General features: G+C 39.0%; 1 long non-coding RNA gene and 1 pseudogene across 1 annotated transcript; both read right to left on the reverse strand.

The window, feature by feature from the left end:
* Positions 1–6,893: 6,893 nt before the first annotated feature.
* On the reverse strand, positions 6,894–9,062 carry LOC117165199 (very long chain fatty acid elongase 6 pseudogene; annotated as a pseudogene).
* Positions 9,063–11,064: 2,002 nt separating this feature from the next.
* On the reverse strand, positions 11,065–14,225 carry LOC143304128 (uncharacterized). The gene is made up of 2 exons (XR_013060828.1): positions 13,780–14,225; positions 11,065–13,577 (listed from the first exon to the last, which is right to left on the reverse strand). It is a non-coding gene; the product is annotated as an uncharacterized LOC143304128 (long non-coding RNA).
* Between the last annotated feature and the right edge of the window lie 1,657 nt (positions 14,226–15,882).

Below are 15,882 nucleotides of genomic sequence, written 5' to 3' on the forward strand. Positions count from 1 at the left end.
GGATACTTTTATTCCGATTTCAAATATCGTACAACTGCGAAGTTATCAGAGAAGAGAATATACAAACTTTAAAATTCTCACCTTAAATGTATGCGGAGTCAATCGTGTTCTATTATACAATTCGGCGGTTAATCGAACTTTGGCACTTATTTCGCTTGGGCAACCTTCGTAGTTAACACTTATAAATTTCGTTTGAAACAATTATTCGAGAGATAACTGGCAGAGTGACGGTGTAAACACTTCTATCGAAAGATGGTAGCTCTTGTTAATACTTATAAATTTCTACTAACTTGATTCCGATTAAGACAAACTGTAGTTAATACTTATAGATTTCAATTGAGACAGACTGACAGAGTGGAGGTGTAAACGCTTCAATTGACCAAATGGTAACTAACTTGTGACAAAATGTGAATATCGTAATTGCTAGCTTAAGCTGAGGTTTCGTTTTTTTGGTTGTCTTGTTTACGCTGTGTCTTAATTTCTCATATTCCCTTTTACCTGAGGAAACGCGGGTGCTGCTTATCTTCTGCTGAAGTTTCGTCTTCTTGATTATCCTATTTACACCGCTTATTGCATAACCTGAAGCGTCTGTCGTAAAGTTAAAGGGTTTGGAAAGATTCGGACATTGCAGAATAGGTTTTGTCATTAGCGCTGTTTTTAAATTGTTAAATGCATTTTCTTGATTCTCCGACCATTTAAAGGTGATGTCTTTGTTCAATAGTTGTGTTAATGGTTTTGCAATTTTGGAAAAATTAGGTATAAATCTTCGGTAGTATCCCGCTAGTCGCAAAAACTGTTTGATATTTTTTGCTTTCTTTGGTCGTGGAAATTTCGATACGGCTTCGATCTTCTGTGGATCGGGTTTTACACCATCTTCACTGATTATGTGTCCCAAATAACTTCGTGTCGTAGGAATCGGGTTGCAATCGCAATTTGGCTTCCTTTAGTATTTCTATTAACTCGTTAAATTTAATTTCGTGTTCGTGAGGAGATCTTGAATAAATCACTATGTCATCCAGATTGTTCACAGAGAGTATAGTTTCAAAATTGAAATAATCGTTCTTGCTCAAGATTTAATGAATTGTCTGGAATAAAACAACTCTATCAACTTTCGATCTATTTCGTTCACAATTGTTCGCTGTATCAACCAGTGATTACGGTGTTTTCAACGCAAAAAACAAAACATATCTTATTAAATAAAATATAAGAATATAGACAAAATCACTCCAATAAAATAACACCCGCTGGGAACACATTTAGGCATATATACACACATGAACAAATAAGGCACTGTTACCAAGTAAAGTCAAAATCCACACACGGAGCATCCGGATACATCTCACGAAACCTATTTAAACACCATGAGAGTACGTCCGGACAAGTACCCCCCTGACCTGAGGAATGGTGGCGTAGGTAAGCCTCCATCACTTGATCAGGGATCTCCTCCCAAAAACGAACCTTGGCACAGGCATCTGTATCAACCACTTCGATCGAAGGAGAACTTGGCGGCAACTGAAGGGTGTCCTCATCGGAGAAGGTTAGATCAATAACCAAAAGGATCACCGAGACTCGACGATGGGGCTGGAGCCACACTATTGCTACCCTCTGTGGAAGACGATCCCTCCAGCCTCCTTAACCTCTGCCCACGAGCTTTTGCGCCGCCCCGACGACCACGTTTCCTAGAACGTTTCGGAGGAGGTTTGAACGGCCTACGACTTTTTTTCTTCTTCTCACACTAAAATAAAACACACAAGTTTAAGAAAACGAACAACAATACGAAACAGGATGAAGTCAAAACAAATTAAAATAATACATACTTCTACAGCTTCAGACATATCAGTATCCATGATCCAACATAACCTGTATTCATAAGGGAAAACATGAAAATGCAATAAACAAAATCGACACTACCAATCATACAAAATATCGAATAATCAAACACTATCAAAATCACTTATTACTATGAATTAATGCATATTATTACCTAAAAGGAAAAACTAACCTAAAAACTCGCCAAGCAAATCAAACTCGCCAAGCAAATCAAACTCGCCAAGCAGAACAAACTCGCCAAGCAAATTAACAATTATTACAAACTACCACTTGGCGCCACCTCCTATGGAATGAAGTATTAAAAACTTGCCATTGGAATTTTAATAATTCTTGGGGAACATAGGAAATAGAGCACGCCTTGTACGTTTCATTGACATGAGCAAGGAAATTACCAAATACATCACAAATGCAACCTCAGCAAGGACAAAGCTGCCACGCGCCTGGCACGTTCCACTGGCATCAGTAGGGAAGGCCTGGGAAGCATCGCAGACGAAACATCAACAAAATACGAGCTACTACAATATCTACATTTTATCACGCACCTCGTATGTCACTAACACCAAACGAAACATGAGAAATTAAGAAGACGAAACTTCAGCAGCATCTACGTGTCTCAAGGATGTGCAAAATTAAAAATAGCGTAAACAAGATAATCAAGAAGACGAAACTTCAGCAGACTCCGTGCGTCCAAAAAAAGGTGAGATAATCAAGAAGACGGAACTTCAGGCGGCGAGGCGAGGTTCTCAAATTCTTTAATTACTATTGTAGGTGTGATAAATTCGTAATCTTTCGATGTGGTATTTATTATTCTTGTATATCCTTGTCCCTTATGGTTCTTCGCACCTACATTACCAAAATAGACTCCCTTGATTGGCTCGATTTTGGGAATAAATCCCTCTTTTATCTCCAGATTTGTAACGTTAATCGAACATTTGTAATGGTACCGAACTTCGTTTCCGCACGATTATCTTTTCTCTTGTATCGAAGGGGATATAAATATTTCCCCACTTACATGCTTTCGCTCGTAATCCAAACGAGCCTTGCATCCTGCGAAAAATTCGGATCCTAAGATTCCATCTTGATCGATCAGCAATGAGTCAACTACGTGAAAAATAACTTTTTTTTTATAATTATTATTATTAACGTAGAGGAAATCCGCACGGACACCAGGTCGCTTCTGGGGAAAAGCGGCGTGGTAATGCCGGACTCCAACCGACTAAAACCTCCACGATGACCGTCCCGGCAGCGGTCGAATAGGAAGAGCATGACGACATTTCGTCGTCGGATCTCACCGCCCCGCCGCGATTGCGGCGTCGCCGCATCCCATCCCGTGAGGGTCCCGGGCCGACGGTCATAACGTCGAGTTCCTCCAACCCTCTCCGAGACCCCCCAGTTTGTGTGTCCCCTTCGCCAGACGCATGAGCGTGTTCGGGGGCCTGGCGGCCCACCCCCGGACGGTCACGGTTGCTCGATGACGACTCGGGGCCCGTTTTACAACCCGCGGCTGCGCCGGTACTATGGTATCCCTCCCCTGCGCTGTAAACGATTTTTTGGTTCGTTTCTCTGTCCATTGTGATTCTGAAGTCGCCGAGGTCGTCAACAAGGGTTTTCATCCTGGTGCCACTCACTCTTTCGCACCCTGCCCCAGCAAAGGCCGGCGCAGGGTGACGGGGAGCCCCACAAGAAGGTGAGGTGAGTGGTCTTGGCAGATACGGGCCCACCAACTTCTCCGAGGTTCTTCGCACCGGATCGGCAAACTGGCGAGGGCCGAAGACGCCGACCAGTCACCACCCGGCTATAGGAGAACATTAGATTCATCGTGGTTTCCCGATGGGACCAGGGCGTGGTCCTACGCCCTGAGAACCCGTAGCCGCCTCGTGCTCCCCACGTGAAAAATAACTGGATTTCCCGCAACCTGCATTACGATTGCATGATTGCTGCAGCATGATTGCTGATTCGGATAAGGCAGGTTTCTTGATGACATTGATTTCTGATCCGGGGTCTAATAGTAAATTTGTCTTAGTTTTTAAATCTGGGAAAATTATTCTAGCGGTGGGAGTACTTGGAGTTTCGTTTATTTTTATTGAAATAATCCGGAGAGGTCGTCGTCCAAATCTGAGTCCGGCCGAACATATCCTTTAATTTGTTCCCGAAATCGTTCAAACTGTTTAGCTAACTGTCCTGTATGGCGAGGAACGCGTGTCCGCGAAGCTACGCCGCGAAGCTTACAGAAACCTGATGCCGCGGAATCATGTTTCGTGCGCGCTCGCATGCTCTTAAATATTGAAATACTGAGGGTCGATATCTGACGAATATTGGTACTGAATCGATCGCGTCTTTTAACTTAATTGGTTGGGGGCTACCGTCTGTCGGTATTGTCACCTAGGGAATTATCGGCGGTGATGCGGGTGTCTCGATTTCCTTTTTTGTCTTGAGTGAACGCATGTCGTCTTTTAATTCATTTATTTTTGTACTCATGTCGGCTATTACTCGTAAATTCGCATCGCATTCGCATCTCGCGTCTCCCCTATCTTCCGGTAGTTGGGACAAAGACTGTTTGTCTGTTTGAAGGACTTTAGTTAACTAAACCTTAAGATTTATAACGGGCCCTCGGGCTAGCCGAACATGTACTGCGGAGACACATCGACATCTGGCAATCATCGAAGAATAGGGTCTGCGTGTGGCGAGCCACGGGACAGAAACCGTTGGAATGTTTACTGTCGCGTGTCGCCACGAATATTTCTTTTAAGGAGAGCTATAGAATTACTCCATACCTTTGTTAAACAAAGCGTTCATCCCGTGACCGCGGCTACGTTCGGCGACTGACTGTCGCCTCAAGCCCAAGCTCATTATCACAACTCTCGAACAATTACAATTGGACTGGGTGACTGCAATTATTTAATTACAGCTATGGTAGATTCTGAATTACAATGTTACGGGATTTTCCCAAAATACCAAAGGGAAGGCTCCGGTGTTCTTTCATCTCCGACATATTAATAAGGAACCATTTGGCTGAATAACGAAAAAACATATAAAGATTTCTTTAGATTATGTGACGCGGTCAAAATCAAATTTCAGGAGTTGAATTTAAAAACATTTTGTCCCTATGAATTCACAACCTCCCAAAGCTTCGAAATCCACACATATTTCTTCCTTCAGATGATTCTGTGATTACATTAGGGTTGTGAAGACATATTTTAAGTGAAACTAATTGTTTTAACTCGTAATTATTGTTAAAATAAGAATATTTAATGACAATTAATTGTTATTAAAAAATGTATAGGTTTCACTAATTGCTATTAATTTTTACTAACTAAAAATATATTTTTAGCATAAGAATATTTAATAGCAAATAATTTTTAATAATTTTTATTGGGTAAAAATTAACTCTTAAAATAAAAGTATTTAATAAAAATTAATAGTCACTAATTCGGCTGCAGTGGTCGGATCGCAAAACAGCTTCCAAGCCAGTCAAATGCGTGTGTCACGTCGAAGACAGAAGAAATCATGAAACCAATAGATCGCTGGTGATCTCCTCTCCTCGCGTCGCAGTAAATATATTCGTACGTTTCACGAATAACGTGAAGGAATTGAACTTCGTATAAGATGATGGAAATTTTATTGTATAAATCCAACGGAGTGACGGTTCAAAGTGTTACAGAATAATTAACAGAATAATGTGTTGAGCGCTAATGTAGGAGGGTTTTTATATGGAGGTTTTAGTCCCTTTGGAGGGGTTATCGTCCGATGTATATCAGAGGCGGCTATTCAGTTGCTGTTTTGTTATTATTTCGATAGCTGTGGCATGCAGGATGTTTCGTCTACTTTATTACTGTTTCTGAGCGGGTGACAGGTGCATCAGACGCAATGCAATACTTGAAACTTGCTTGTTGAAAAATAGAAGCAGTGCTGTCCATGATATTAACGCTGTGGTATATGTGTCAACACAAACATGGCATACATATGTTGGAACTAGTGCGGCTATGGATATCGCCCATGTGATTCGAGTTTTAACAAACGTAGCCGCGTATGGCGCGGGGGTACCGGAAGAAATCCGTCCTTAATTAAAGCCTTAATTAAAGCTTACCGTCACACCGACGAATATTTTTTCCTCGATTCTGAAGTTTCATAAGGCTGCTTTTTAAAATATTGTAACAAACTAAAAAGAAAGCACTGTTTGCAAAAATTTTATCATTTCTTTAATTTTTGTAGTAATAACTCTTAAATTCATAATAAAACTAGTAGATGATTTTATATAGACGCAATGGGAAGGTTATCAATTCTTCACCGGTAGTGTGTATTTTACAAAACAATGAGTATAAGTATTTTCTTACACCATTAGAATATGTAATACCACCAGAAAACGGCGGTATAATATACATACATATATACGTACATAGACAGTTCGAATGAAAATAGAAAAACGTTTGAGAGGCGTTCCCTACATACTAAACAAGATAATAATCAATATTGACACTTAAAAATAGCAGAAAATATTCTAAGGCTCAATAAAGATTTTGAACTAATGCATGATCCATTTTTTAATATCACTCGTACTTTATTCATACAAATTGTTATGTATTCTATGGCTTCTTTCAATATATATAGTTTCATAGTTTTATACGTACGACAATAAATATGTCAACCCTATAATTCATTATTATAAAAGTATATCAGATTTGCCGGCGAATCTGTGTTTAATATTTTTTTTACTATTAGATGATTCAATATTAGATACGTTAATATTACCCGAATATTTACACATTACATTTTCAAATATTATATCGCTTCCGTTCTTGTTCCAGTAAGGTTTTGTCACGTTATCGGAAGAAGGAAACATTACAAATAAAAGAGACCAAAAAATTTCTTTGGAAATCGTTTCATAAGTAAACAGATTAGGGATATATGTGTTTCCAGGACGAGATTTATTAATTCATTCGTACTATAGTTAACGATAATATTGTTAAGATATTAAAAATTTATTTCTGATTTAGTGTGCGAGATTTACTTTAATTCTATTTCTTCATTTTCATTCATTCACAATCAATCTTTACAACTTTGCCTTCACAAAGGCTTGAGAGAACTATATTCATCAAATTATTTCTTGACGTCCATATCCATCACATGAGATTTTGATAAAGTTTTTCTTAAGATATGTCACTGAAAAGCATCCGTAAAAAAGATTTAAAAAATTTTTCACCTGCTCTACATAAACTTCAGCTTGTTATAACTTGCAGATCTATTAGGCTAATCCTTCTTTCCAATTTTTTTTATGTGTTTGTTAGATAAATAAGCCTGCTGGAAGAATCTGACAAATAAAATGAAATAGCTGAGGTACATCAGCATAGCAAGTTTGATGTTCAAAGGCGTAACGTGACATTCAACTTGGGCACTGTGTACATAGTAGTAAGCTGATGCAGTTAAAATGCAACCCACAACCATTTGTGATAGCTGTAGCGTAGTAACAAACATGGCGACCCATTTTGGTATATTGAACCGCATTGCTTTCAGAGCATAATAGGAGTACATCCAGGCATGAACGAAAGAGTTTACCAAGCCAAACCACTTGCCATTTTCTGTGGCCTCTGCATAAGAGAACCAGGTATAGAGAAGGACTGTTACGTGATGGTACCAATGTAGAAAAATCAACGGTTGCTTTCGTAACACAATGAAGGCTGTGTCGCAAAATTCTACTAGCTTCGATAGGGCAAAGGTCCACGACCAAAAACCGAAAACTGGATCTTGAGTAAGATGGCTGGAAAGAATATAATTACATTTCTATTATGATATAATATTTTGGAAATATTGTTATATGTTATGAACATGATATATAAATTGAAGTTACATAGTGTGTTTCTTAATATCTGTCTGATGTTGTGTATTTTTCATATTACAAACAATTTACTTTTATGTTGGAAGTGGCTGAATTTATTTCAAGTATAGTACAATAATAACAAATGCAGTTATTTTTGTTATAATATCAAAAATAAAAATTTCCATTTATCCATATTTTATACATTTCTTTGAAGTTTCTCAATTTTCCACAGCATCGAACAACATTTTGCAATAAAAGTTAACAAAAAGACGCGAATTTCTAGTATTAAAGAAAATTTGCAGATAAAATTAAATTATAGATTAAAACTGTTTAGCTGAATTCCTTGCTTGTAGACAATTGCTACGTTTAAACTGTCTTTCTAAACGTAATAATTTCCGGGATATTCCGTAAAATATGTTTTCAGTCTCAATTTTGCAGGATATTTTTGCTCCTTCGACATGGATTTTCCCGTGTAAAGATAATATGTGTCAAATATATTACGAATCCCCTGTTAGATACGTATGCTATCGCAAGGCGGATTGAGCATGTACAGATACTTTTAGCATAAAATCAAATTCTGTATGCATTTACATTTAAAACGTTTCGGGCTAATATTATTAAAAAGAACAGTTTTTAAGGTAAATGAAGTTTTATTATCTATTATTCAACACACATCCCTTCCTTGTCATATTTTTCTGAATTGCTTCTACAGTATTGAGTTGATGTAATGACCCACTTGAGAGGCTCGAATTGCTTGACTGACTATTCCCTCTTATGTTTTTCCGGAGGAAAGTTTGGCGTGGGTGTGCCCTTTGAACGAAGAACGCGGATTCGTTGTTCACACTTTTCGTCAAGGAAGTGAGGGTAACCATCCGCGATGCCGATTGGTTATGAGCCATGCTAATGAAAAAGGATATGAGGTAGTCTCCCACCAACGTGGATCGGGGGGTGACTTCGTTCCTGGGGAAAACCAGTCCTTTTCGATAAACATGTGTTCGGTATTCCCATTCGGTGACTACACGCTTTCTCCGTGATTTCTAAGAGCCTAATAAACTCAAGGACTTTTCCGAAACCCGAAAATAAACTGAAAATACTTACTTCTAGACAAACAGTTTGACTGGCAAACATGTGGAAACAATGAAGCCAAAGTTGACGGTTTATGGTGGGTCCTTGAGTTTATTGAGGGCCGCTGGCTGCCAGGTAGCGTCGGCTGGAGTACAGCTGTTCCATGCGACGTAACAGCGTGGGAAGCTAGTAGCGCTGTGTCGTCAGCAAATGTTGCTATTGTTATCTCTGTTGATGTTGGTAAATCGGTAACAGTGTAGATGGAGAACAGCAGGCGTCCGAGGACACTACCTCGGAGTATGCTAGATTCCATTGGGAACGCTGTGGAAGTGACGTCTAAGTATTTAACCATGAGTTGTCTATTGGTTAGGTAGGACTTTAAGATGGAGTAGTTGGTGTGTGGTAGGACTTTTTTAAGTTTGTATAGTAGTACTTCGTGTCATACTTTGTCGAATGCCTGTTGAATGTTTAGGAATATCGCTGAGCAATATTTTTTCTTTTCAAGGGATTGGTTGATAATGTGTGTTATGCGATGGATTTGCTCTACTGTTGAATGCTGTTTCCGAAAACCGAATTGATGATCTGGGAGTATTTTCAAATCCCCCAAGAGTGGAAGGAGTCTATTCGTTAGCATTTTCTCGAATAGTTTTGACAGGATAGGTAAAAGACTAATTGGGCGATAGAAGCAGAGTTTCATATATTGGTTTTCCGAGTTTAGGGATGAGAGTAATCAGTGAAATTTTCCAGGCCTTAGGAAAGTATTCAAGGCGAAGAATTGCGTTAAAAATCGATGTGACGAGTGCAATCCCTTTTATGAGAAGTTCATTGATTGCTCTATTGCCTATTAGGTCATGCCCCGCTGCTTTCTTGGGGTTTAGGCGACTGATTGATTCTATAATCTCTGCAGAAGTGAAGGGTTCAATAGGAGGAGACATTTAGAAGGGAGAGTGCAGGTGTTCAGTAATGTCTGCGGCAGCTTTGGAGGAATGGGGTTTAAATACTTTAGACAAGTATTTAGCAAACAGGTTGGCTTTACCTATAGGGCTACACGCCCATCCACCTTGCGGATAGCGGATTGATGGGATTATTTGCGGGGAGCGCGTGAGTTTCCTGGAAGCCCTCCATAGTGAGTAGTTGGAGTCAGCTGTGGGGGACAAATTGGCGAGATATTTATGAAAACAGTCGTTTTTATAATTTTTGATGATTGTGATTGGCTTTCTAGTTGCGTTGTTTAGTTTGCGTTTGTTATCCGGTGTTCTATGGGACTACCATACTCTTCTTAGTCTACGTTTTTCTGCTATTTTTTTAAATATGTAATGGGGATATTCACGTTTGCTGATAGAAGTCTTAGTAGGTGTGGAGGAGCGGATAGCGTTTATTATGCTCGTGTTTAAGTATTTCGTGACTGCTTCGATATCTTCATTAGTTTTTAGTGAAATTAAGGCTGAAGTTGAGTCATTAAAGACTTCTCTAAAGAGCTGCCAGTTGGTGAGTTGATTATGAATAAAGCCATTAGGTGTATTCTCGATACTTGTTGAACTGACTGTTGCTATCACGGGCGAATGGTCAGAAGAGAGATCAGCCGAGGAGTTGATTTGGACATATTTTGGCGAGATATTTTTAGTTATGAAGAAGTCAAGTAAGTCAGGTATTTTGTTAGTGTCAGTGGGCCAGTGTGTGGGTTCATATGTGGTGAAGTAGTCGAGATTGTTGGTGATTATGCTGTTTAAGAGATTTTTGCCTCTTACTGTGACCTCTGCCCCATTGGGTAAGTTTGGCGTTATAGTCTCCTCCAGCTATGAATCTATTGCCCAGAGTGCCAAGAAAGTTATCAAAATCTTCTTTGGCGATGGAGTGTCTGGGAGGGCAGTATACTGCTGAAGTGGTGATTGTACCATGGTAGTCTTCTATTGCTACGTTTGTTGCTTGGAGGTAATCTTTCTGGAATGATGGAAGTTCGTAGTGCTTAATGCTGGATTTGATAATGATTCCGGTGCCACCGTGGGCCTTTCCGCTGGGATGTTGGGTATGGTAGAAGTTATAACCATTTATTTTCAGATAGTTTTTGTCGGTGAAGTGGGTTTCAGATACGAGCATTACGTCGACTTGCTGTTGCTTTAGAAAGAGTTCTAGTTCGAATTTGTATTGAGCTAGCCCCTTGGCATTCCAAAGAGCTATGCGTCTTGATTTTATTTTGCGTCGGGGCGTATTAATTTATCCATGGTGAGTGTTAATAGTGATAGCAAATTATTTATTTGTTCAGATTGTTTTTCTATTAACTTTTCAACTCTAATGTCACGTTGATTCGGGATTATTTCACATTCCGCACGTAAGGTGAGAGATTCGTATTCCAATTATGATCGTTATTACAAAATTTATTAGAAACTGACAAAGTAACGATACAGAATGTTATAACAGAACAGAATAGAATGTCGAGTACTGACTTGGGAGGTTTTTTTATATCAAGGGGTTGGCTCCTGTGGAGGGGTTATCGTTGGATGCCGGTCACATAGGGATCCTGTTACTGCTTAGTTACTGTTTCGATGGCTAAGGTATGTGAGAGATATGATTATCCTATTGCTGCATTCGCGGGGCCACTGTGACACTAGAGACGTTGTCTGTGTTCTATGAATTGGAGACATTATTTTGAGAATGGTCCCTGTGGTTATTTGGATTATTTTGATTTCCTTGTACTGTTTGGGAGTAGTATAGGAGATTGAAGTAGTAGTGAATTTCGGAAGACTGGGTATTTGATTGGTTGTCTCTTTGGCTCTAAGCTTGGGATACTTATTTATACATAAGGTTTTGTAGGCTGAGCGGCCTTTGTAGTTAGCAGAATGGTCACCTTGACAGTGGATGCACTTCGTTGGGGTTTCCGGTGATTTAGTGCACTGGTCAGTGGGGTGTGTACCTGCACATTTAACGCAGCGGATTTATATGCAATCGCTTCCTCTGCAATGTTTGCATTTTTCAAAGCTTTTGTTCATGCAATAGCTCTAGTGTTTTGTTCTCGTGTTTTCGTTCTAGTTATCCTAGTTGAACAAGTTTTGAAGTGTCCGTACCTGTGTAACGTCAATTCACATCAGAGACCAGGCCACACACCACGGACAGGATGGCACCCAGATGTCTGCATATCCTTGGCGCGTGCCCTCAGTAGTCTTAAGTACCCACCAGGGGTCTTGGCATTTTCATAGTTAAGGTCCTTCGGACCAAGCGAGTATTTCTTGTCTTAGATTTCCCTTTACGTTTATTGTCTACCACGTGTTAGCCTAGAAAGTTGGTTTCCTTCACATCTGACATGTTCCGTTGGCAACTTTCTCGCGAGAGCGGCTAAAACCCTTCCTGGTCCACCAACCGTCCTATTATCCAATCGGAGACGGTATCTACTGCCCTCACTTCCTTAACCAAAATTGTCATCAACAAATCCGATAGTCCCGTGTCCTTAGACACACCCACCCCTAGCTTTCCTCAGACACAGTATCGTCAGTAAAACTTCACTTATTCTGTATCCTTAGAATAGTCAACATATCTATATCGGTCTCTACCCTTATAAGTCGCGTACTTAATATATTGTTGTAACTAAGTCTTACATAACGTGGTTGGAGTGAATTGTGATTTATGCTAATTCAGTGCATGTTACATTGTGATTGGTGAATTCACAATAAAGGTTGATTAAAACAAAGTTAATTGTTGTGTTACGACTCAACTATATTTTATTTCCACCAACCAACCCTAAAAATTACGTGACACCTGCCTGTTCAAATGGATCGAATAGAGCATTCTCTCTTCCTCCGAAGATGGTTGTATTTCATCTTCACTCAATATGTTGCGTCGTGCAACACTCTACCTGGACCCGGCCATACACCGCGGGCCAGACAGGCCCCAGATGTCCGCTCATTCTTACGGCGTACCCTCAATAACCTTAAGCACCCGTCATAAATCCCACTAATTTGCTTGCTAAGGTCCTTCAGACCCAACAAACATCTGTTTTCTGAATCATTTCTAAAGATTATTGTCTACCACGGCTTGACAAGGGAAAGTTGGGTTTTCCCACGTACGATGCTTCCTAATAACAACTTTCTATCGAGAGCAGCTAAGACCCTTCCTAGTCCACCAACCTTCGTTTAACCAATTAACAACAAATCCGATGGTCCCGTGCGCTAGACACACGCATCCTTAGCTTTCCTCCGCTACAGCATCGTCACCGAACATCACTGATTCTTCAACCTTCAAACATACAACATCCTTCGACCGGGTCTACACCCGAAGATCAGTCAGTCACTTATCTTATACATACGCACCAGCGTAACTATCTTCTTCACAAAGTTGTTGGAATAAACTGTCATTCACACCTTGTTACATCAGTGTCATATTCAATTAACCACCTCTATTATCCTAATCGAAATAGGGGATCGATCATTTCGTGGCGTCGATTATCTAATCGTGACGGGAATTTACGACTCCCGTTGGCGTGCTTCCTCGCGATCGCGTCTCTCCGCGATCGAAACACAATGTCATAGATCTGTTTTGCCGCTTTTTAATTTCTTGTTTCTGAATATTTGCTTGAAACTTTTTCACTTCAGGGAATGACTCATCTTCTTCTTTTAGCTGATGCATCTTCGTGTTTTCACTCTGTGAAAAAGTTCTCTTTCTATTACTATTTCTTGTTGTCATTGAACACTTTTCTGGCTGTATTGCATCTTCTCTTATAGGGAATGTGTCTGTGAAGTACCCGCGATTTTCCTTGAAATTGTTTCGCTTAAAACACTTTTCTCATTTACTATGTTTTGTAGGGCTTTGTGTTATTTCTTCTTCTGAGCTACTTCTAGCACTTTTCCTTTTTTTTAGATCGGTTTTCACGTTTCCTCTAAAAATGTAGGATATATTTAATTACGTTATAATAGAATTTATATGCACAATGTACATACATTGAGCGATTAGATTTCAACATATTAATTAACCGATATCAAGCATTATTAAGTACTATATATAAAGGTTAGTATTGATCAGTAACATGAGATTCGGGGTAAGATTAAAGATATTAAATTTCATCATAATATGATACAAACATTTACATTACTGTCATCGTCACGAATTAATGGCTTTCGTAATTTTGCAACAAGTGACATTGACTGTTGTTTTTTAATATTAATTGCAGCTTTCCTTCAACCCTCTCTTTTTGCTCGGCTCTTCAAAACTTTTGGCGTAGTTGTAGTTGAAGGGCCAGGTTGTGGTGTTTGAGCAAAGTATCTCCAAAATGGTCGTTAACAGATTTTTTAACACCCAAGCAACGTATATTCAATATATCTTTGGTAATTAGTGCTTTAATCCGATTCTTTGATGTAGTGCCGATATTCCTACAACCGATAAATCTACAAATAAATTCTTTATAAGTGTAGTATCGTGGAAAGAAGGGCCTGTGGTGGCACTCGATAGTTAAATAGCACCACTCGACACTAACTAGTGTCGGACGACGAAGTGGTTAGCGCCTTAGGTTACGAACGTAGGAGTCCGATTTTTCTTCCACGGTACAAAAAATGAGGAAAAGAGCGGCCGTACCCAGCAGCGACCTCTACAGCGCTGAGCACAGCTCAACGATACTACATAAGTATTTAATATATACATTAAACTATAGTTTGTAATAATACATACCATAATTTAATATTGTGGTTGAAATTATGACATATGTAACAATTAATACAAACACTTAACTTGGAAGTATATGTAAATTATTTTTCAAAAAAAATATTTATATGAAACAATAATAAAATAATGAAGTAACGTTGAGAATAAAATCTAGTTTAATTACAAATATATGCACTGTTAACAATACCGTTCTTATCAATTTTATTAAATTTACAGTGAAGCTTGCAATTACACTAATGTCAATGAATATTAACGTATATGTTTATTATTACACCAAATAAAAGTGAAAGTACTCTAATGAAAAATACAATATACTTTAATGGAAATAAAACAAGTGAAGCGTTTATTAATATTATTATACAGTACTATATTATATTATTATAATATTTATTAATATTTACTTACCTTTTACGTTTGCATAAAAACTACAAAATTGTAAATATCAACTTTTATAACAGAGATAAAACAAGTCACAGAAATTCGTGTCTTTCAATGGCAAAATGCGTTAAAGGAAGGGAAACGATAATCTCCGTTTCGCGTCACAAGCGGGACTGTGCCAGTTTTGCTCCTTGAAAGTACATGTAGCGGTACATGAGCTAGAGGACAATTCAAATTATGTTGTTTTTTTGCCTCGGAGTATCAATATCGTTAGGACATACATAATGTAGCAATAAATAAACTCCGAACAAAACTATGTTGCCGCTACGTGCAACTGTCGAACGAAGACGAATTTGAATTTTCCGATTCTCCTCCGACCAGTTTATACTGTACCAGTTTAAACGGACGCAATCGTAAAGAGTTATCGATCATGTAGTGGATCGTGTGAGGATCAATAATTTAGAGAATACGAGAAATTGCTGCTGCAACGCCTCAAATATATTTAGAATAAATAAAATAAATACGAATAAATATAAATACCGTCGAGAGACGCTCGTACAAATGTATTCGCGAAGCTAGGGTATGGTCGCTTGCGAAAAACTCGATAACTATAACTCGGATGACTCGGATAATAACTCGTAGATATTGATCGATAATTCGTAGGTACTCGGTATATACAAACTCGCGATCACGTCCGTTTATTTATACTGGGGGAGGGGGGGGGGGAGTCGGAAAATTTGAATTCATCTTAGATCGACGATTGCCCATAACGGTGACTTTGTTTTGTCCGGAGTTTACCTATCGATATGTTTCGTGCGTCAAGGCGATGTCCGTGTTCCGAGGCACAACAACATGAGTCGCTCTCGATCCGCCACGTCCTATGACTCTACCGACTATCTACCGAGTATTGATCAGTTACTAACGAGTTATGAGCGAGCGGTTATACACTGTCTTAGCGAATCCGTTAATACGAGCGTCTTTGCGAACATTATCTGTTCTTATTTATTTAATCATTTTAAAATATACTTGACGGTTTCTACAACGGGCAATCTCGTCTAATAAATCTCTCGATTAACCATCCTCTACACACAAGTCCCTTAATACATAACGACTTTTCAGTTCAATTGAGATCATTGCGTTTAACGCCA

This window comes from Bombus vancouverensis, unplaced genomic scaffold, assembly GCF_051014615.1.
Source record: "Bombus vancouverensis nearcticus unplaced genomic scaffold, iyBomVanc1_principal scaffold0022, whole genome shotgun sequence".
NCBI classification, from domain to species: domain Eukaryota; kingdom Metazoa; phylum Arthropoda; class Insecta; order Hymenoptera; family Apidae; genus Bombus; species Bombus vancouverensis.